This window comes from Podarcis bocagei (genome assembly GCF_964188305.1).
Source record: "Podarcis bocagei genome assembly, chromosome: 2".
Classification (NCBI taxonomy): Eukaryota; Metazoa; Chordata; class Lepidosauria; order Squamata; family Lacertidae; genus Podarcis; species Podarcis bocagei.
The window spans coordinates 28245980-28268285 of record NC_138126.1 but is presented as its reverse complement, the minus strand read 5'-3'; the positions used below and the strand labels follow the sequence as shown (position 1 = coordinate 28268285).

Genomic DNA, 22306 nt, shown 5'->3' with positions numbered 1-22306 from the left:
GCCGTATCACATGCTATGCTCTTCGCTGCCCTTACCTTTTGCAGGGTCAGTTTGTGACTACAAAGATTAGGCTGTTGGCTTTGTGCTTTCATCAACTTCAATAATGGATTTGTAGGGCTGCGATTCTTTTGTGCGCTGCTTGTAGATGATGTCGGCAGCAGATAGAATACAAAGAAAACTTTGTAAGACGAACTTCCGTGACATCCCCCGACTTAGTTAAAATCTCAGGGAAGAGTAAGGCTGAGTGAGCCTTCTTCAAGCTGTCACTGTGACAAAGAAAGAACAGCAGCTTTTGTTGTTTGTTGCTCAAAACAATCGCTCCATTGTGATTACCAGTTTGTTACCCTGATGTGCAGAGCTTGGATTCCGAATAACAAGATGGGACTAACCGATGGGACGTTTGCAGATGGAAATGCGGCTGGCAAGCAGGTATCCATGATGACCTTGATGTGAAAAGCAACGACTGTGGGGCAGCAGCCAGGAAAGAAATGAAAGTCATGGCCTGCCATTGAAGTTTCTCTTCCTGGTCTTTTTTCACATATGAGATCAAGTATGGAAGGTAGAAAGCTGGTTCCCCTAGTTTTGGATTGTGTGCAAAACTATTATGCTCAGATTTGTTTGTTTGTTGTTGTTTAGTCATTTAGTCGTGTCCGACTCTTCGTGACCCTATGGCACTCCTGTCTTCCATTGCCTCCGGCAGTTTGGTCAGACTCATGCTGGTAGCTTCGAGAACACTGTCCAACCATCTCGTCCTCTGTCATCCCCTTCTCCTTGTGCCCTCCATCTTTCCCAACATCAGGGTCTTTTCCAGGGAGTCTTCTCTTCTCATGAGGTGGCCAAAGTATTGGAGCCTCAGCTTCACGATCTGTCCTTCCAGTGAGCACTCAGGGCTGATTTCCTTCAGAATGGATAGGTTTGATCTTCTTGCAGTCCATGGGACTCTCAAGAGTCTCCTCCAGCACCATAATGCAAAAGCATCAATTCTTCGGTGACCAGCCTTCTTTATGGTCCAGCTCTCACTTGTTTGCTTAAACAGGGCCATTGGTGTACTTGGCACTTTGCAGAGTTGCATAAGCTTTTTTTTTAAAGCTCCCGACCCAGATGAACACAAAATTAGATTACATAAGAAAGGGAGACAATGGGTAGAAAGAAAACAAAGGTAACAGTAATGGGGGAGGGGAATGAATGAATGTGGTTGCTTATGCTTTGTTTCCTCAGAAGTGAGAACAAAGGCCTTCATGGAGAAGGTGATTGGGAAACAGAAAGTGAGAGAGTTTTGGAGTGTGGACATGTTTCACAAAGAAGTTCTGGGATTTAAGTCTACCCCCACCTTCTCCATGGCATCAGGAGAACTGCCTCCTCTGCTCTTGTGTTTGGAGCCTACACATGACAAATTATTCGTAATTTAGGTTCCTAACAACTACCACCGCATGGAAGACGTTGCAGGTGACGCTTGCGGGGCTGACTTGCTTGCTGTCCTAATGGCTGCAGCTTTCAGGGAAGAGAAAGACTGGGAAAGTGTTGCTGCTCTTCTTCCCTCCCTCTCTGTCCTTCCCATGCTCCTGCACCATCGAACTGCTGCAAACACTCATGCAGGGAAAGCCCACCCCCCTCCACAAAATCCCAGGAAAGAGTGGATATCGCTATATCCCTGCACTTGGGATTATTTGGCATTCCAGTGTGGGATGTCAGTTGATGTGTGGATAATGTGGTCTTTCTGTTGGTTGGCATGGAAATCTGCTCTATTTAACTAACTCTGATCCTGGGCATACTCTCTGCTTATCAAGAGCATTGAAAAATGTATAAAGAAGTACTACATTTGACTGTCCCTCAGTTTGGGGACTCCTTCTGTTCCTCCAGCGTGCCATCAAATTCTGGACCAGAGTACATTGTGAAAGTGGCTTTTTGTTTAAGCAAACATTTTCTGTTAATTTCAACTAAGTTCCACTCAATTAATGGAGCTACCAATCGAGTTTTCTCTTAGTTTCACCAACCGTGGATACAGCCCTCAGAGGCTGAGAATAAAGAAGCACAGGATACTTTAGCTGCCTTCTCGTCCGACTGCTTTACATTATCTTCAAACGAAAGCTTAAGAAAGCAATATCAATAATCATTCTGTTTTACAAATCTTCTGATACTGCAGCAAACATTCTGCGTTAGGATGAGCTATAAATTTCAACAAATAAAAGGATAAAGCAGGTGTGGACGACATTTTGTCCTTGAGGCGGGCAAGATTCTAATTCCGTTAACAATAACTTACTGGTCATGATGGCTATACTCTGCCTCCACAATGGGAGACAATACACTTCTGAAGACAAGTTGTTGAAGCCGCAAAAGGGGAGAGTTGTGCTGTTTGCAAGCTTTCCAAGGGCATTTGTTAGGCCACTGCTGGACTAGGTAGGCTATTCTTATGTTTTCAAGTCTTGAGTGCCACCTCCCATTTCCCCTACTGCTCATGAGGTACAAGCTTTCTCTGTGTTATTTCTGAAACGCAGGGAAGACTTCAGCTTCTTCCACACAACGCCCCTCCCCACCCCGCCAGCAATCTTAAAATTAAGAAATTCTGTCATGTACTTTCCTTGTGCCTCTTCAGTAACCATGACTCACCTTAATACCACAGTTTGACATTAGAAGCCTCTCCAGAGAGGAAGAAAATCATTGAGAAATGAGCTGGATAAAGGTTATTAAACCAACACTTAAAATTCCAGTCCTGCACGTTTTACTTTACCCCCTAATTAAATGCCAAGAACAGCAATGTGGAATTTTTTAGTATACACACATGCTGAGTACACCTTTATCAGAAGGGGAAGCTCTGGAAGGGAATTCTAATTATATTCCCACCAGACAAGACTCCTTGATTATGGCTGTGGAGTGCTGTTTCCTTTCCCTGCCCCCCCCAAAAAAAGTGAGGAAGGGGCAGCCTTGAATACTGGGGAAGTGGATTACCAAGCAGAATGTAAGTGGCTTTCTTCTCATAACTGAGACCTCCGGGTATAGGGCGGCATATAAATAATAATGATAATAATAATAATAATAATAATAATAATAATAATAATAATAATAATAACTGGCTCCGGTTTTGCTGCGGTTGGCTGTGAGAACGAGACCTGGCGCCGAGGAGCCGTCCTGCAAAATTTCAGTGGGGCCGATTCTTTGAAGTGGAGGCTAATTGTTTAAATAAGGTATTACGACTGGAGTTAATAATATGTGCATATATCAGTGCTTATAAAACTTTCATTTAGAATCCCCCAGGACTCTTTCGAAGCGCTAACTTAAATCTCATTTTAACGTATGTGTGGAGGAGCTTATCAGCTTTCCAATTACTCTGCATCCTCTGGATTGCAATAAATAACACGGGGAACTGGAGGCAACAAATTGTGTTGCTTCCACTTTTGGCACTTAACAAGCCATGTCAAGGGTGTGTGTGTGTGTGTGAGAGAGAGAGAGAGAGAGCGAGAGAGAGAAGTGGTGGGAGGCAGGGAGAGAAGGGAGAAACAGAGTTAATATTTAATCAGAGGAGTTTAATATATGTAGTGGTCTTATTCCTAGTCAGTAAGCTTGGATCATAGCCTTAGTCACATTTAGAAAGGCAGGACATAACTGATGGAAGCCAGAAAGGTGATACAAGCCAGAAAGATGCTGAACCCGGGTGCGTGTGGAAAGTCTCTTCCCTCACGTTCAGAATACAGCTTTCAGTTTCCACGTTAGTGGGCTTTACCTCCAGTGGCAAATTAAACACATTCTTTTTAGAAGTGCGAAACAGGTTCTTCCCCACCCCGCTTCCTCTCTTTTTCCTTTTGGTCTCTCTCTCTCTGTGTCAACTTTCTATAATATTGTATTAAATGTTTTTTTAATTCTCTAGGGCAACGAACAGGTGATTCAACTTAGCTGCACAGGTGCTGTTTTAATGCTTAGTGCTTACTGGAAATATTCCAAATAACAAAAGCTCTTTAAAAAGGCTTGAGGATCTTAGAAGGGGGCTGTAAAATCATGCTGGGACTTAGGCTAAATGCTTCTCCCTTGTGACCCTCCTTTCAGCTTTTACCGATGTGGGAAGCTTATCTTGAAATATTCAAGGGCTGCGTTGCTTAAATCAAGGTCACTAGTATTTTTATTCTACGGTAATTGTATAGTTAGAAGGAAATAATTACCTTCTATAGTACAAACATAGGTTATTGGTATACTGCCATATGAATGTCATCTAACTATATTTGGAATCGGCTAGAAAGAACGGAGCTCTCCCCGGCCCCCTCTCTACCCTGGGAGTGTTGGCTGGCATGGAGATTAATTCAGTCTCTGTGTTGCCACTATACACTGAAAGTGCATTATTGCACCCAAATAATCTGGAGGTTTTAGTTTACCCCCCACAGATGTAGATCTTGGCACCCTTAAGAAGCTAGCATTCCGAGGATTCTTTTGCGGGGGGTGCTTCAGATATATGATGTGTACCCAACTTTATTAATCGAGGATAGTCATATTGTGATATATGGCATCCAAGGTATAATTGTCATGGGCCTGGGGTCAGCTTCACCTGCTGAACAGCAGCCTGAAGGGGGAGAAGGCCAAGTGGCTCCACCTGTAGCTGATTAGCCAATAATAATAATAATAATAATAATAATAATAATAATAATAATAATAATATTTATACCCCACCCATCTGGCTGGGTTTCCCCAGCCACTCTGGGCTGTTCCCAACAGAATACAGTGGTACCTTGGATTAAGAACTTAATTTGTTCATAACCTGAAACTGTTCTTAACCTGAGGTACCACTTTAGCTAATGGGACCTCCTGCTGCTGCTGCGCCGCCGCCACAAAATTTCTGTTCTCCTCCTGAAGCAAAGTTCTTAACCCGAAGTACTACTTCCGGGTTAGTGGAGTCTGCAACCTGAAGCGTCTGTAACCTGATGCATCTGTAACCCGAGGTACCACAGTATTAAAAATACGATAAAACATCAAACATTAAAAACTTCCCTAAACAGGGCTGCATTCAAATGTCTTCTAAAAGTCAGATAGTTTTTTATTTCCTTGACATCTGATGGGAGGGCGTTCCACAGGGCGGGCGCCACTACTGAGAAGGCCCTCTTCTCGCATTGAGGGAACTGCCAGAAGGCCCTCGGAGCTAGACCTCAGTGTCTGAAAGATGGGGGTGGAGATGCTCCTTCAGGTATACTGGGTCAAAGTCACAAAGCTTTTATGGGTGCTGGTTTGGTGACCCCTGATCCGGTGAGTTCCAGACTGAAGTTAGATTTTAAGTGGAGATTCGCTTGCTCCTAACTCACCTGTGCCAACTTTTTTGAGTCTTCTTTTGCAGGTTGCATTCCCCCCCCCCCACTGCCGAGTAGTACAACCTGTCTTCATGTAGCCAACAATTGGGAGCATGTGCGATTTAAACCATGCTTTAAGCCCAGGCTTTCTAATTGGCAAAATTAAGCACTGCATTGCAGGAAAGAAATGAATCTATATCAAAAGGGTCCGCCCCCATTTCCGTGGAAGTTTTGAGCTTGCCTCTAGCATTGACACCTATGTATTAAGTGGCCAAAGCTAAGTGAACAGCTGTGTCTCGGGTAAATGTCACCATATTAAATTGTCATTTTTTTAAAAAAAAGTTTGAAATGAATAGAACTTAATGTACCATCTTTCCCATTGCTAATAATTCACATTGACTGCTTTTCTAGTTTGCAGCCAGTAATAACTTGAGCAGAATTCTGCATCCAGTTTCAAGTCATGTTTTTCTATCTTTTGCCTCTCTTTTAGGGTTGGCTTATTCAAAGTTTCCCAAATTTAGGTTTACTGCTGTTTTTGGACTACAGTTCCTATCATCCCTGACAACTGGAATGATGGGAGTTGTGGTAGTTCAAAAACAGCTGGTGAGCCAAGTCTGGGAAACCTTGCATAGAGCAACAATATACTGATTCCACCATTTTAGCTACCTGCTCCTGAATTAATATTTTTTTCTCCAAAGGAGGGTCGGCTAAGTTTCTTAACAGTTGATTAGATGCTTTGCCATTAAACTAACCTAAGTTAAAACTGTTATTTTGTACTGCTTGTAAATCCTGTCTGCTGTAGAGCCTTAAAGTCTAGTTCTTTTGTTTTAATTCTTCTTACGTTGTGTACGCAACATAGCTTTAAAACCCATTCCCTCTGCAAGAATCCTGGGAACTGTAGTTCATCCCTCACAGAGCTACAATTCCTAGCTCCCAGATCCCAAGATTCATTGGTGCTTGGGGAATGTGCTTTAAATGGATGGGGAAGGACTCAATGTCATGCTCTTCTGCCTGCAAAAACATTTCAGCTTGCTATACAGAATGGTCTCCTCTTTCCTCTCCCAGTGGACTGTTATTTCACAGTAGGACTTATTAGGTGAATACCCTTCCTTAGTATGGGTAACGTAGTGGAGACAAAGAGCAGTTGACTTTTCAATTCTTTGACACTTGTGAAAGTAAGGTAAAGGTAAAGGACCCCTGGACAGTTAAGTCCAGTCAAAGGCGACTATGGGGTGAGGCGCTCATCTCGCTTTTCAGGCCGAGGGAGCTGGCATTTGTCCACAGCTTTCCAGGTCATGTGGCCAGCAGGACTAAACCACTTCTGGCGCAATGGGACATCGTGCCATAGTGCACGGAAATGCCGTTTACCTTCCCACCACAGCGGTCCCTATTTATCTACTTGCACTTTTATGTGCTTTCGAACTGCTAGGTTGGCAGAAGCTGGGACCGAGCAATGGGAGCTCACTCCGTTGTGCGGATTCGAGCCACCAACCTTCCGATCGGCAAGCCCAAGAAGCTCAGTGGTTTAGACCACAGCGCCACTCGTGTCCCTTCCTTGTGAGAATATAACTAATGTGGAATGGAGTTGTCTTGTCCAGGGTGTTCAGTAAGCTTCTTAAACTCCCCCGGCTTCATTACACTTATTTTAAAATAGATACCATCTCAAAATGTGATGCTGTGTTTGAACATTATAATTGGTAGAAGTGTTGAGTGTAAAAAATGTGTAGGCTACTTACAATACACAATCCTGTAGAAACCTAAGGTGTGTGTTCTTGATGTTTGGATTCCGAATTACTTAATTGTTTGATTAACAAGGAATGAGTTTTACATATGATTGCCACTATTGTATCCAATACAGTTTAACTTAGCTTTCAGTTAAACCTCTTCTGTTAAGCAGGCGTATGTTCAATGGGAACTAGACAAATAACAGTGTTTAAAATTATAAGACTTTGAAGACATGCATTTTATTCTTAGATCTCCTCAGTTTTGCATCTGGTAACAGGGAAATGTGTCAAGTTTCTGTGGTAGGTTATTACATCAGATTTATGTTTTCGTTTGGCGAATGCATGATCTTAAAGAAAATAAAATTGGTTTCGTTTTAAGCTTACAAAAGCATTTTTAGCTTGCATTAATTCTTGAGCAGAATGAGTGAGTTAGTGATTCCCTCTTCTCTTTTCAGTGTCCTGGACTGTTAACTCCTTGGAATGAATAAGGTGAGCAATCATTTTACTTGGATTGTAGCAGCAGACATTTGGAACTGATTCTTAGGACATGCTAGCCAAGACCCTTTTGTTTGTGCACACCGAGTGCTTTTGGGCATGGGAGTTTTCCGATCCCCTTTTCTAAGCCCTTACTGGGATGCTGTACCCAAAGGTCTGCAAGCCACAGGAGCAGCTTTATGGGGAAAGAGGAAGAAGGTGGCTGAAAAGTGGTCCTTTGGATCCCAGCTATAGTGTGGTCACATTTGGATGCCAACATAAAAATATTGTTACAAGATTAGGTAGGTTGGAATGGGTAGCCTAGAGGATATCTTTGGGGCCTCTCTAAGCTTATCATTGGCTCCCAGTACGTTTCTGAGCACAAGTCAAAGCCCTAAACTGCCTTGGCCCAGTATACCTGAAGGAGTGTCTCTACCCCAATTGTTCAGCCTGGACACTGAGGTCCAGCGCCGAGGACCTTCTGGCAGGTTCCCTCGCTGCAAGAAGTGAGGTTGCAGGGAACCAGGCAGAGGGCCTTCTCGGTAGTGGCGCCTGCCCTGTGGAATGCCCTCCCATCAGATGTCAAGGAAATAAACAACTATCTGACTTTTAGAAGACATTTGAATGCAGCCCTGTTTAGGGAAGTTTTTAATGTTTGATGTTTTATTGTGTTTTTATATTCTATTGGGAATCACCCAGAGTGGCTGGGGCAGGGTGTAAATAACAAATTATTATTATTATTATTATTATTATTATTATTATTATTATTATTATTAGTTTGCGTTTGTAAGATGGGATTCTGTAGAGACTTCTTATGTCAAGCCATGCCAACCATTGATTCAATCAAAGTACAATGGTACCTCGGGTTACATACGCTTCAGGTTACAGACTCTGCTTACCCAGAAATATTACCTCAGGTTAAGAACTTTGCTTCAGAATGAGAAATCGTGCAGCAGCGGCGCAGCGGCAGCAGGAGGCCCCATAAGCTAAAGTGGTGCTTCAGGTTAAGAACAGTTTCAGGTTAAGAACGGACCTCCGGAACGAATTAAGTACTTAACCTGAGGTACCACTGTATTTCTTTGATTGAGTAACAAGTACAGGTGACTGGTTATCACAGAAGATACTAACTGGAGATGTTTCCAGAAGATGGGCTTAAGTAGGCAGGTCTCCCCCCACCATCTCCTGCCTGGAGGGGATGTCATTGGTGAGCGTTGGGTGGTGGGGTGGGTTTGTGTATTAATATTGTTCCATGTTGGGAAAATTTCAGGGACTGCACCAACTGGGTTTTGCTTTCCTTTGAAAGAGAAATCGCTGGAGACTTAGGGCATTTTTAAATATTTGGCTTATTGATAAATAGGGCCAAGCAATAGGTACACTCTTACCAGATTGCAGACCTACTGCCTCACAACAGGTTAGAAGTCCAGGGTGAGGTGCCTGCTCTGGACATCTGATTTGCATGTTCATTGATAAGGTTGGTGTGCATGAGATACAGGGCCTTCTTGCTAGTGACCCCATGGTTATGGAACTCCTTTCCAAATGCCTTATATATTGGCTTTTAAGAGCACCTTGAAAGCCTTTACTCTTGCCTTTCCTAAAGAGTGTTAATGCCTTATGTGATTCACAGCAGTTTTCTCTTGACAATTGTACACTATCCAATCTACCTAATGTAACTTGTCTCTTCCTTTCTATGCATGTTGTTTTGTGAGGGCGTGGCTTGGCAGAAGGCTTACAAACACATTTTATAAATAAGAAATAAATATGTTAAAAGAGTGAATGTAATGGCTGCAGGTAGAGATATGAGGGGGGCAAAATGCCTAGGATGCTATACAGTGGTACCTCGGGTTAAGTACTTAATTCATTCCTGAGGTCCATACTTAACCTGAAACTGTTCTTAACCTGAACCAACACTTTAGCTAATGGGGCCTCCTGCTGCTGCCGCGCCGCTGGAGCACGATTTCTGTTTTCATCCTGAAGCAAAGTTCTTAACCTGAATCACTATTTCTGGGTTAGCGGAGTCTGTAACCTGAAGCGTATGTAAGTTGAAGCGTATGTAACCCAAGGTACCACTGTACTCCTTGTCGGAAAGGGCTTAGATGCTCAACTAATAATCTAGTTGATATGAGGGTATATTAGTATGTAGAAAATGTCAGTGAGCATGTAGATCACTTCACCTAAGAGATGATTTAGCATCAAATATTGATCTCTGATATTTTCTGATCTGCAGAGCTTTGTCAAAATGGCTCATATCATAGGTCTTCCAGACTTCCCCTTAGGATATCCAATTCACTGACAGTCTTCACATTCAGAGACTTATACTGATATTGCATCCCTGACCCTGCTAAATGGGCCACTATAATGATGTTCCTGTTGCTTTTTCTCAGATACCACTGTTGCCCTGCAGTAATTTTCATCAACCACAGCTGGACAGGCTAGTGAAGCCATTTTGATATAGTGCAGGCCTTACTGGAAATTACAACTATGTGTCAACATCACAAAACAATGAATTCTTGGAAAAGAAACCCCATACGCTTCAACTGTTGTGTATGGAGATAATTGCAGCCTGGATTGATTGTGGTCTAATGGGAAAATACAGTATTTGGGCTCAATAGGACAGAGTGAAATTATATGTTAACCACACTAGTCGGACTTAAAAAATCAAAGCAAAAAACAACAACCTTTGAAACAATAACTGGAAAATAGTTGTGGGAACTATGTACCAAGTGCAAATGATCACCATAAGAACATAAGGAGAGCTTTGCTGGATAAAGCCAAAACTTAATTTAGTCCGGCATCCTGTTGTCATAGTGCCTGACGACATGACTATGCCCTGGGTTTTATTTATTTCTATATTGGACTTACAACCTCTACCTCCTGAAGATGGGTAATGGTAAACTCATTAATCTACCATATCCGTCAACATTGGAAGTCAGTTTGCTATGATATACGTAAAAAAAGAAGTTTATATCTGCAGCAGCAAAATAAACCAACTGCAGCTGAACAGAAAATACTGGATGAAAGTGTGAATTAATCTCAAAATGGATTGAGGCACGTTTGCACAGTCCTACTGTCTGCACACCCTCGCACTTGATTTGGTGCGAAGGTGGCGTATTTATCCTGTGTCTATCTTAAAGGTCATCTTAGAACATGGAGGTGATGAGATGATCTCCCAGGGATTCTCTATATAGCAGAATGAAGCTGTACGGATTTTAAAAAACAATTATTCAAAATCATTGTGTTCCTTGAGGGCTGGCTGCTTGGTGGAAAGCCATCCATCCTGTTTATGGCAACAAAATAAAAGGTTAATTGCATTTATTCAAATGTGCGTACAATTTTAGCAGACTTAGTCCGTTAGGAGAATTTGTTTGCAGGGTCTGTGCTGCCTCCAGAACTGTTTTACATGTTTCATTTTTTTTTAATGGGAATTATATAAATAACAAATTAAATAATAAAAGTAATGGAAGTCCTGCTTCACTAACTTTTAAGAATTCTTTGAGAGTTTGAACAAGCAAACAAAGATGACTCAGTAGACAATGGTTATATGTGCATGCAACAATAAACTATGGTCTACAAGAACCACAGTGAGCCACAAGATTGTGGGCTCCCCTTTCCTTGTCTTCATCTCAAAAAGAATTCAGAAGGTTTGCTTTCAGTTTTTAGCAAACTGTGGCTTCTTATTTTGTCTGAATTAGGTAATGTGGTTTAACTATGCTAACTATGGCTATTGTTTGAAGTTGGCTGGCTTTGAAATTGGCCTTAGTTAGTGTTAAACCACAATCCGAGGTTCAGACAAAGCAGGAAACGGAAAGAGATAACTTCCAACATTGACCTAGCAATGTGAGAGGAGATAGGAGGGAGCATTTGAGCTGAATAAAGCAAGGCTACACAGCTATTGCATATTTATTTATTTAATCTATTTATATGGTGCTTAATGACTGAAGTTTCTCAGCGGTGTGCATCAAAATTAAAAAGCAAACAATGGTTAAGATTTTGGATTTTCAGAATCCTGCATGCAAATTAAATCACCTAAGTCTCTGGAATAAATTTAGCAGCCATATGATAAGAGAACAGGTCCTCTTTAGGATTAGTCAGTGGTTTAATTCCCCCCCCCCCAAACCAGAAGCATTCCTATTGGGGATTGTGGGAAATGAGATTCCAAAAGATTTAAAGAAAGTATTCATGTACGCCACCACCGCAGCAAGAGTTGTGATTGCACAGAACTAGAAAAGGGAATGTTTACCGACTAAAAAAGATTGGTTGACCAAATTAATGGAGTACGCGGAGATGGACAAGTTGACTGGGCAATCAAACAAAACAAAAATTTTAAAAAGATTGGAACATATTCAAACAATATTTGAAAGACTGTTATGGGGAAATTGAAATTTCGACTGGTTTGGAATAGCTTCTGTAAGAAAAAAATACTAAAATATAGTGGGAAAACAGGAAAAGTTTTAACGTGTTAAGAGAGGCATTCAAATAAGTAAAACTGAGGACCCAAGTAAGAAGGGGAGGGAAGTCAAGTATAAAAGGAGTACGAATGAATCAAGCGATTAAGCAAAAAAAAATTGTTTTTGTTTTCTTTATTATTATTTTGAAAGACATTTTTAGCCATCGGAGAACTGAGATGTTATAATGTGATTCTATGAATGTAAATTAAAAGAAACCAATACTGTAAAGATGATTTGCAAAAAAAAAAAAAAAAAAAAAAAAAAATTCCTTCCTGTAGCACCTTAAAGACCAACTAAGTTAGTTCTTGGTATAAGCTTTCGTGTGCATGCACACTTCTTCAGATACACGAAAGCTTATACCAAGAACTAACTTAGTTGGTCTTTAAGGTGCTACAGGAAGGAATTTTTTTTATTTGGACTATGGCAGACCAACACGGCTACCCATCTGTAATTGCAAAAAAAAAGTCAGTGGTTTAACCAAGCAGGGGAGGGGAAGAGGGTAGAAATGAATAGATACCCTGTGCAATAAAGGTTACTAATAGGCTTCCCCAGTATCTATATAGGTCTGGTGCTGATTCTTTTGTGCCCTGCTTGTAAAATTACAAAGGCATCAATCTCGCTGCAGCTGCAAACAGAAAATCTTAGAATCTGAGATGTCCCTTTGATCTTACGTTCCTAAGGCTTCCAGGAATGTTAAAAATATGGTGTTAAGACAGATTTAGAGATGGCTTGAGAAAAGGGAGAGATGCTACCTGTAATTAAAGGGTATAGATTTAATAATTGAAGATTCATTACCTTAATCCCCCAGGCTTTGATTATACTACACTTTATTTACTGGTTTTTGGTTAAGTCATTGATTTCTTTAGAGATCTCAATAAATTTTAGTAGGTAAGCAGACCCGGGTCTGACATTACTCATTTGGCATAACATGGGACTTTCCTTGCTGTGTTATTTTTAAGGTGGGCATACGTAGTACCCATAATATATATATATATGTGATTTAAAATGAGATTATATTAGGGGGGAATGAATACTTTCTCTCCATTTCAAACATCTCAAGTTAGTTAATTTAAGATTGTGCAGATTTCTAAGCAGGGTCAATTGATAACAAAATTGATCTTCACCGTAAATTATAACATACAGATGTTTTTTTTTTTAAAAAATTAGAAGCATTAGCAAGGAGAGGGGGAGGGGAAATCTTGATCTAAATCAATACTTTAATTTAGCTGTGACCCTGAATATAGTTATATGTCAGTTCATAATTTTCTAATGATTAGAGTTCTGTTCCTCAGCATTCTAGTAGTTTATTCCCTTCTCCCCAGAGGTTTCCCTGTATTGAGTTGTTACTTTATAGCTAGGTTACGTTTGGGATCCATTCTAATTTGTTCTCAGTGCACACAGATGGAACTAAAACATCCATTCCTCACCTTGGGGGTCTCCTTCCCTTTTGCTCATAGTAGGACGGTAAGGCATAGCTTTGACCTGAGTGCTATCAGTGCCATGGTCCTCCCCATGGCATTTCCCATTCTAATTCAGCTATAGGCCTCTGTGATGTGTAGCTGGTTTGGTTTTTGTGGTTCCAGGAGACCAGCTACTGTACAACGGTACATGTGGATACATCTGTTAGAATTCCTGCTCCATGATTGCAGTCATGGGATTGTTGTCTATCTCATGACGGTATATGTTTTGACTCCACAGAGTGGGAAGTGACGAAGACAGGATGTTTGTGTTACTGTGTTCCGTGAAGTGGGACTATTGTCCTTTGTTCTTTCTCTTTGCTGTCTGAGAGAGGGAACCATGTTGTAGTGCTCCGTGTGTGTGTGTAAATAAAGTAGATTAGCCAAAATGCTGAGTTGCTGAGGTCTGTCACACAAGGTGCGCAAACTCTGTGGATCCCTAAGTGTGCCGGTGCCAGTTAGCATCAGTCGCTGTGATGTTCGGGCTGAAGAAATCTTATGAAGCTCCCGAGCGATCGACCAGGAGGAGGGAACATGCCAGTCGGGCATGTGCCTCTGCCAGGGTCCTACTCAAGTGAAGTCTGAATTCCTGACAACATCATCATTCCTTGTGTAATAGCGAAGACAGGAGGTCAGTGCCCATGACCATATAGCCACTGAGCAATATGACAGCAGTATCAACATTCTCAGGGGGATCCAGAGATTTGAAGGGGGGAAAGGTTTTAAAAATCCTAAGGGGAACACAGTGAGAGGACCATCATGCTTATTGTTTCCAGATACCCACAACATCCTCTCCCCCTCACTGCCATCTTGGTGTGCGCATGCCTAGGTGGCGCTTTTATGTCTTTAAACAGCACTCTGACTATATTAGGGATGCAGACTTGCCCCCTATGTTGAAGGGGCACAGTCATGTGACGCGTCATGTGATGCCACATGGAGGACAATCTCTGCTGTCAGCAGCTCCTGGCTGGTTGCCCAGCAGGAGGAGGAGGAGGAGGAGGAGGAAGAAGAAGAAGAAGAAGAAGAAGAAGAAGAAGACGAAGAAGAAATTTATTATTTATACCCCGCCCATCTGGCTGGGTTTCCCCAGCTACTCTGGGCGGCTCCCAACAGAATATTAAAAACACAATAAAACATAAATCATTAAAAATTTCCCTAAACAAAGACACTGTGATGACCTGGGATTCCGATTCAGAGGCTGAACCGGAGGAATCCCAGCCTGCACAGGAGTCCCCGCCTCCAGGGCCGGCTGAACTGGGGCAGGGCCTTGAGTCTGAAGCGCCTGCACCTGTGCCGGATCCTCAGGAGCAGGCACCAGGTGATTCCACTCTGGCTCCGGAGGTGATTGAGGACTCAGTGCCTACAGGTGAGTCTCCTCCTGGGTCCATTAACCCTTCAGCCTCTCCTGAACTGCAGAGGCTCAGGGCAGAGAGGCGAAGGGAGCTGGTTTCTCCCAGGAGGAGTGCTCGCCTTAAGGCCAGGGGAGGCGGGTCTCCTGGGGGCCGGGACCGCCCCTGGCCTCAGAGAAGATAAAGGCCAGTCAGCCCGGTCCCAGGTTGCGGGAGCAACGTCGTCGTTGAGTACCTGCTCCTACCCGGACCCAGACCTGACCTTCTAGTGTTCCTGTCCCCGCCCGGCTTCCTGCTTCGGACCTCGCCTCGCTTCTTGTGGACTGTTTCCAGGCTAGTGACTCAGGACTGATCTTTGACTACGATAACGGTAACCTACCCCCCGGGACCAGCACAGACACATAAAGACAAGGAAAAGTTTCTTACTGTCCTTTTTTATTTCAATCTTTACAGAGAGAGGCTATAGAAACCAGCCTCTTGGATAATGGCGTTGTCCCGAGTGAATCTCCACCCCCCCGTCTTTCCTACTTCCTCGTTCGTCATTATCATGTCCTCTACGGGTGCTGCCGCATGCCCTCTGTCTTGGAGCTCTTTGCTCTTTTAAGGCTTGCCGGGTTCTGGCAGATGGTGGGTCTGGAATACTTTCTGATGACAACATGTCAGCCAGCTGTTCTGGCTCTCCCATGATTTCCCAACTTTTGACCTCACCTGCCTCTGAGCTGTGACCTCCCTCAAACCCCTGTTGCAAATTTTTATTGTCTTCCTCTTCCTCCTCCCTGGAAGTGTCAGGATGGGGAGGCGATCTCCACCATTCCTCTTCTGCCCAGTCCCTGACATCTGCGTTTGTTCATCCCAGCCTTAGCCCAGGAGCCAGGCTGCAACTGGGACAAGTGAAGCAATGATTGCCTGTGTTTGTCTCAGCCGCTGCCTGGCTCCTGGGCTGCTGGGCAAAGTATGGGACATGTGGAGGGTGCCCGGTGGCGGAAGGGGGTGGCAGCCGTATCAATATTGGGGGGGCAGTGCCCCCTGCCAAAAACATTGGGGGAGCTGAAACCCCCTTCACCCCATAAACATGGCGCCGCTGGACTATATTCCAACATGTAAAGGTTTTTATGTCTACAGTGGACGTTCGGGTTGTGAACGTGATCTGTGCGGGATGCACGTTCGCAACCCGCAGCAGCGCGTCTGTGCATGTGCGGGTTGCGATTCTGCGTTTCTGCACATGTGCAAAGTGCAATTTAGCGTTTCTGCGCATGACTACCAAAACCCGGAAGTAACCCGTTCCAGTACTTCCAGGTTTCGGCGGGTCCGTAACCCGAAAAAACACAACCTGTAGCGTCTGTAACCCAAGGTATGACTGTATATGGTTGGAAATGATACTTACCCACCTCAGGAATATTTATCAACCTATTCTGTATTTCCAATACAAATTTGTAAGTTAAGTCAGTGTCCTGTAAATGGAGGACACGTACAAACCCACTAAATCAAATGGCAGATTTTGCTTGCTTGTATAGATTTGCTGCAGCTGCGACCATGTTTTAATGTCAGCGCCGTTGAATAAGTTCATGTCCTTATAGGAGTGACACAGATTAATTCTGCTCCCTGTGAAGAAACGGTCTCTCTTGCCTTGCTACAGCTGTGAGCTGTTCCATGCTCTTGTGAGAAATGTGAGCTTAAACCCTGTCACTACTGTAGTAGTTTTAATTAATTCAACCTCCAAACGAATAATTTCCTGGTACCATTTCCCCCTCTCTGGTCTGCAGATTAATTAGTTAATGTCAAATTAATTAGTTAATGCAACTGCTGATGAAAAGCTTTCTCTCCAGCTGATGTGGGTGACCGTTGAACTCATCCTTGCAAATGCTAGGGAGGTGAGAGGTCAAATCCCTAGCATGGAGGAAATGTACCAAAATCTCTGTGCCCTTGGAGGTATTGTGAATAATGTGATGTTGTTTTTCTTAAAATGTTATCCTGCAGTTCTTGGTGAAGCAACCCATAACAGCAGTCAACCAACAGGGATGAGGCTGAAACACAACTGCTTTTCAAAATTCACGCACCTCTGAATTTTTCAATGCCAACCAAAAATGTGTTCAGACATTAGGAGGAAGCGTGCATACAAACAGTGGATGTCAATGAAAATAACACACAAAATGCATTATATTGGGGGGGGGGCTGTAAAAAAGAAAAAGTACCTTAGGCACAACTGTTTTCAAAAATGTGTATATTAGCTGAAATGCGCATGAGAATGAATACAGATCTTTGTGTATTCTCTCTCTCTCTCTCTCTCTCTCTCTCTCTCTCTCTCTCTCTCTCTCTCTCTGAATGCAAACTGATACAGAAATAAATCATAGAATCATAGAGTTGGAATAGAGTAGACCACAAGGGCCATCGAGTCCAACCCCCTGCCAAGCAGGAAACACCATCAGAGCACTCCTGACATATGGTTGTCAAGCTTCAAATAAGTTGAATTGCAGATTGGAAAAAGTCCGTCATTCTTTTCCTTGCCTGGGCAGCGGTGGCGTACAAAAGCCCCATGCGTTTGCATTTACCCACGTAGTCCCAGTAAACAGATACTTTCCACCACATCCTGCTATCTCACCCTGGAAGAACCAGTTTCCATCCCACAATGGTAATGTAAGGCCTGGTCTAAAGGTGCAGCAAAATGAGTTGGCAAGAATCCTGAAGGGGTTAAAGTGGACAGTACCATTTCAAACTGCCGGTAGGGACACCAGCTTTTAGAATGCTTTCCCATGTTAACCCCCCCCCCCAAACTATCAGCAAGTGAAAATTGCACGCTAAGGAGAACTGTTTTTAGTACAGCTCATTTCTTGTTGTGCTACCTTACTGTTTGCAGGGAGCTTTCATGTAGGCCATTATTTATTTATTTATTTATTTATTTATTTATTTATTTATTTATCCATCCATCCCATATATAACACTCCCCCTGCAAACTGAAGTGGATCAGTCCATTCTGCTGATACGATCTCTACCATACTTTGCTGCTCAGGAGCTGAGAGCAAACCTCTTAACTCTGTGCAGGATCCATACAATACCATGGTCAGCCTTGTAGCAATATGATTAGGTGTGGGCAGCTGCCCCCTAAATAATTTTAAAAAATAACTAACTGACCAGTCCCATTGTAGATGGCTCGGTTCTGCCTCCCACTAACATAAACCCTGACTATGCCCATGTTATTGGGATTGCATTGTATTAAAACTCATCAAGATATTTTCAGGGTAACCCAGGTCAGAAGGTACTAACATAGCAACTCTTAGAAAAGCAGACGGGAGCAGTTTGTGGTTGTCTGTTGTATTTCTGTGTACTCTTCTATTTATTTGTTTAAATATGTAGCTGGAAGGATAATGGCCTCTAAGCTAGACTTGGAACTGTTTTAATAAATAATGCACCTTAAAGTGTGTTTGGAAGAGTGGGGTGTGCAGGAAAAATATTTTCCCTACTCACACAAATAATGTATCCAGTTAGCAAATTAATGCCATTAGATGAATTCTTGAGTAGTTAAATCAGTTCTTGACTATGGTGTAAAGATAAAGTACAGTTGCCATCCACAAGCTTGTTCAGCACCTGTGTTTTATTCAGAAATGTGACTTAAACTGGATATATTATACATCTTCAAAAGTGCCTTTCACAGCGTGGTTATTGACTCCCAACTGGGAAGATGCAAAGTATATTTCACATTTTTAATGAGGCGTTTCCAATGACATTTCATTACTAGTTTCAAAAGTGATAAAACTTGGCATTGTGTTATCTGTCAAGATTCTCCTTAAATCGGTTTTCAACAGGGGGAGGGAGAGAGGGAAGAGGGGAAGACACATTTAGCTTTTCACGAAGGTATTCAGAAAGAGGGAAGCCAAAGCTTTTTATGTGACTGACTTAATGTGAAGTAAATGGAAATTGTTTAATACAAGCTACCAACTCTTTGGCAGCCAGGCATCAGATTTGGAATGGATAATAGCTTAACTTGACAAAAGAAGAAATGATTTCTCAGAAAAACAGAGCGTGTCTACAGTGTAATTAGACACATAGCAAGTCTACAGCATAATATTCAAAAACTAATATTTCTCTGACACGCTGCATTTTTAATTTATGAGGTTCTATTTTTACATAATGGATGACGATGCATAAACATACAAAGGTCAGGAAAAATGGCCTCCTTGGAGGCATTTTCTCGAAAGGGAAGAGTGATTGAATTCACAGGGTTACTTTTAATTCTAGGTGGGATTCCCACCCCCCTTTCTTGGAGACAAATAATATTTTAACATTTGAAAAGCATGGATTGGGAGGTGTTCAGCCTTCTCATCCAGAACTCCTATGCATCTCTGCCTAGCCTTGGGAAATGCTACAGGATCCCACCCACTGACCATTCAGACATTATCCCTGTTATGGGATGACCTCAGAACTGTGCTGGGGAAATTGATCAGGCATAAGAAACAGGTGCTAATATTCACTGGAAGGGAAACTTAATTTCAGATTACTGGTTTTTTCACCCCATTCCTGAGAATGTTTGCCTAACGTTCTCATGAAAGCATCATTCTCACGCACCATTATTAGAGAAATCTTACTCTGTGTGAATAATAATAATAATAATAATTTATTATTTATACCCCGCCCATCTGGCTGGGCCTCCCCAGCCACTCTGGGCGGCTTCCATAAAAACCAAAAATACAGTAAAATGTCACACGTTAAAAACTTCCCTGAACAGGGCTGCCTTAAGATGTCTCCTGAATGTCAGGTAGTTGTTTATCGCTTTGACATCTGCTGGAAGGGCGTTCCACAGGGCGGGCGCCACTACCGAGAAGGCCCTCTGCCTGGTTCCCTGTAGCTTTGCTTCTCGCAGTGAGGGAACCGCCAGAAGGCCCTCGGCGCTGGACCTCAGCGTCCGGGCAGACTGATGGGGGTGGAGACGCTCCTTCAGGTATACTGGACCGAGGCCGTTTAGGGCTTTAAAGGTCAGCACCAACACTTTGAATTGTGCTCGGAAACGTACTGGGAGCCAATGCAGGTCTTTCAAGACCGGTGTTATATGGTCTCGGCGGCCGCTCCCAGTCACCAGTCTAGCTGCCGCATTCTGGATTAGTTGTAGTTTCCGCGTCACCTTCAAAGGTAGCCCCACGTAGAGCGCATTGCAGTAGTCCAAGCGGGAGATAACCAGAGCATGCACCACTCTGGCGAGACAGTCCGCAGGCAGATAGGGTCTCAGCCTACGTACCAGATGGAGCTGGTAAACAGCTGCCCTGGACACAGATTTGACCTGTGCCTCCATGGACAGCTGTGAGTCCAAAATGACTCCCAGGCTGCGCACCTGGTCCTTCAGGGGCACAGTTAGCCCATTCAGGACCAGGGAATCCTCCACACCTGTCCGCCTCCTGTCCCCCAAAAACAGTACTTCTGTCTTGTCAGGATTCAACCTCAATCTGTTAGCCGCCATCCATCCTCCAACCGCCTCCAGACACTCACACAGGACCTTCACCGCCTTCACTGGTTCTGATTTAAAAGAGAGGTAGAGCTGGGTGTCATCCGCATACTGATGAACACCCAGCCCAAACCTCCTGATGATCTCTCCCAGCGGCTTCATATAGATGTTAAAAAGCATGGGGGAGAGGACAGAACCCTGAGGCACCCCACAAGTGAGGGCCCAAGGGTCTGAACACTCATCCCCCACCACCACTTTCTGAACACGGCCCAGGAGGAAGGAGCGAACCACTGTATAACAGTGCCCCCAGCTCCCAGCCCCTCAAGACGGTCCAGAAGGATGCTATGGTCGATGGTATCAAACGCCGCTGAGAGATCCAGCAGAACTAGGAAACAGCTCTCACCTTTGTCCCTAGCCCGCCGGAGATCATCAACCAGTGCGACCAAGGCAGTTTCAGTCCCATGATGAGGCCTGACTGGAAGGGATCCAAATGGTCCGCTTCTTCCAGGCGTGCCTGGAGTTGTTCAGCAACCACTCGCTCAATCACCTTGCCCAGGAATGGAAGATTTGAGACTGGGCGATAGTTGGCCATCGTGGCCGCATCTAAAGATGGTTTTTTAAGAAGCGGTTTAATAACCGCCTCTTTCAGCGGGTCTGGGAAGGCTCCCTCACGGAGGGAAGCATTCACCACCCCACGAAGCCCATCGCCCAGTCCTTCCCGGCTAGCTTTTATAAGCCAGGATGGGCAAGGATCCAGGAGACAGGTGGTTGGTTTCACTCGTCCAAGCAGCCTGTCCACATCCTCGGAGGTAACATATTGAAATTGATCCCACTCAACTTGACTAGACAGAACTCTAGCACTCTCCCGCCCCGGCCCTGCTCCCACGGTGGAGTCTACTTCTTCCCGAATCTGGGCGATTTTATCTGCAAAAAACTTTGCAAAATCATTGCAGGAGAACATGTGGCCCGTACTGGGCCCCGATGTTGCAGGTGGTTCCGCTAAATTGTGAACCACCTGAAAAAGTCTCCTGCTGCTGTTTTCTGCAGATGCAATAGAGGCGGTGAAGAAATTCTTCTTCGCCGTCGCTATCGCCACTTGGTAGGCTCAACGTTGAGCTCTAACCTGTGTCCGGTCAGATTCGGAATGAGTTATCCGCCACCGGCGCTCTAGCCGTCTCAACGATTGTTTCATTGCCCTCAGATCCGTGGAAAACCACGGGGCTGTCCGGGCTCCATGGGATCTCCTTGATCGGGGTCGGCAAACTACGGCCCTCAGGCCGGATCCAGCCCAATTGCCCTCTGGATCTGGCCCATGAATGGTTCTGCAATCACCGCTTGGATCGGCTCGATCACCATTTTTTTCTTCAGGCGCCATTTTTTTGCGATCCCCCCCCCCGGACATGCTCCGAGGTTGCTCAGACTTCCACAACGCTGGCCAATCCGAAGCCTTAGCAACCCCAGGCCTCCCTTCCATTGGCCGGCTTGATGCGAGCTGGCGGCCAATGGGGACCCTTCCTGAGACTCGCTGCTCCAGCTGGGGCGAGGCGCAGGGCAGGGCGCCTTGTTGACGTCTAGCTCCAAGAAGGGAGGAGAAACAAAGGGGTGGGAAGAAGCAGGAGCAGAGAGCCTGTGAGGAAGAAGGAGGAGGAGAAAGAGGTGGAGGAGTCCTCTGTGCTGCTCAGCGGTGGCACATTAGCAGCACGATCATGGACACCCCGGGGTAGGGGCCCTTCCCGGCGGGGTGGCTGCGGCCCCTCAGTGCAAGCCGAGACCCAATGCCGGCAGGGCGCCCCTCCCCAGTCCAGCCCAGCCCAGTCTGCTCCATCTGAACGTGGTGAGTGGAGGTATCTCTGAGGGAAGGAGGGAGGGAAGGTGTGTGTGTGCATGCGCACAAGTTCTGAGGGACAGTGAACCGCCCCCCCCCTGCAGAAAAAGTTTGCTGACCCCTGTCCTTGATGATGGGTGGTTTAAAAATCACACAAGTAGAAAACTTGTAAAAATAAACAGCTTCCTTAAATGTGAAGGCGCTGTATAGTTGAATGCAAACTGAATTTGAAATTTCTAAAGCTGAAAGACAGGATATAATTCTTTTCAATACATCAATAAGTAAGGCTATCCAAGCATCTGAGCAGGCATAATGCACTCCACCTTAAGCTTACAGT

At 44.1% G+C, this 22306-nt stretch overlaps 1 protein-coding gene across 6 annotated transcripts in view; it reads left to right on the top strand.

The window, feature by feature from the left end:
- The window catches only part of FHIT (fragile histidine triad diadenosine triphosphatase), a 1070670-nt gene that overhangs the window by 162469 nt on the left and 885895 nt on the right, over positions 1–22306 (top strand). For 3 of the 6 annotated variants that reach the window (XM_081184398.1, XM_081184391.1, XM_081184392.1), the window contains one exon: positions 7444–7477. The exons of the other annotated variants lie outside the window; for them this stretch is intronic. The gene's annotated coding sequence lies outside the window, so the exon portion shown is untranslated. The remainder of the gene's footprint in view (positions 1–7443; positions 7478–22306) is intronic. 6 annotated transcript variants of the gene reach the window in all.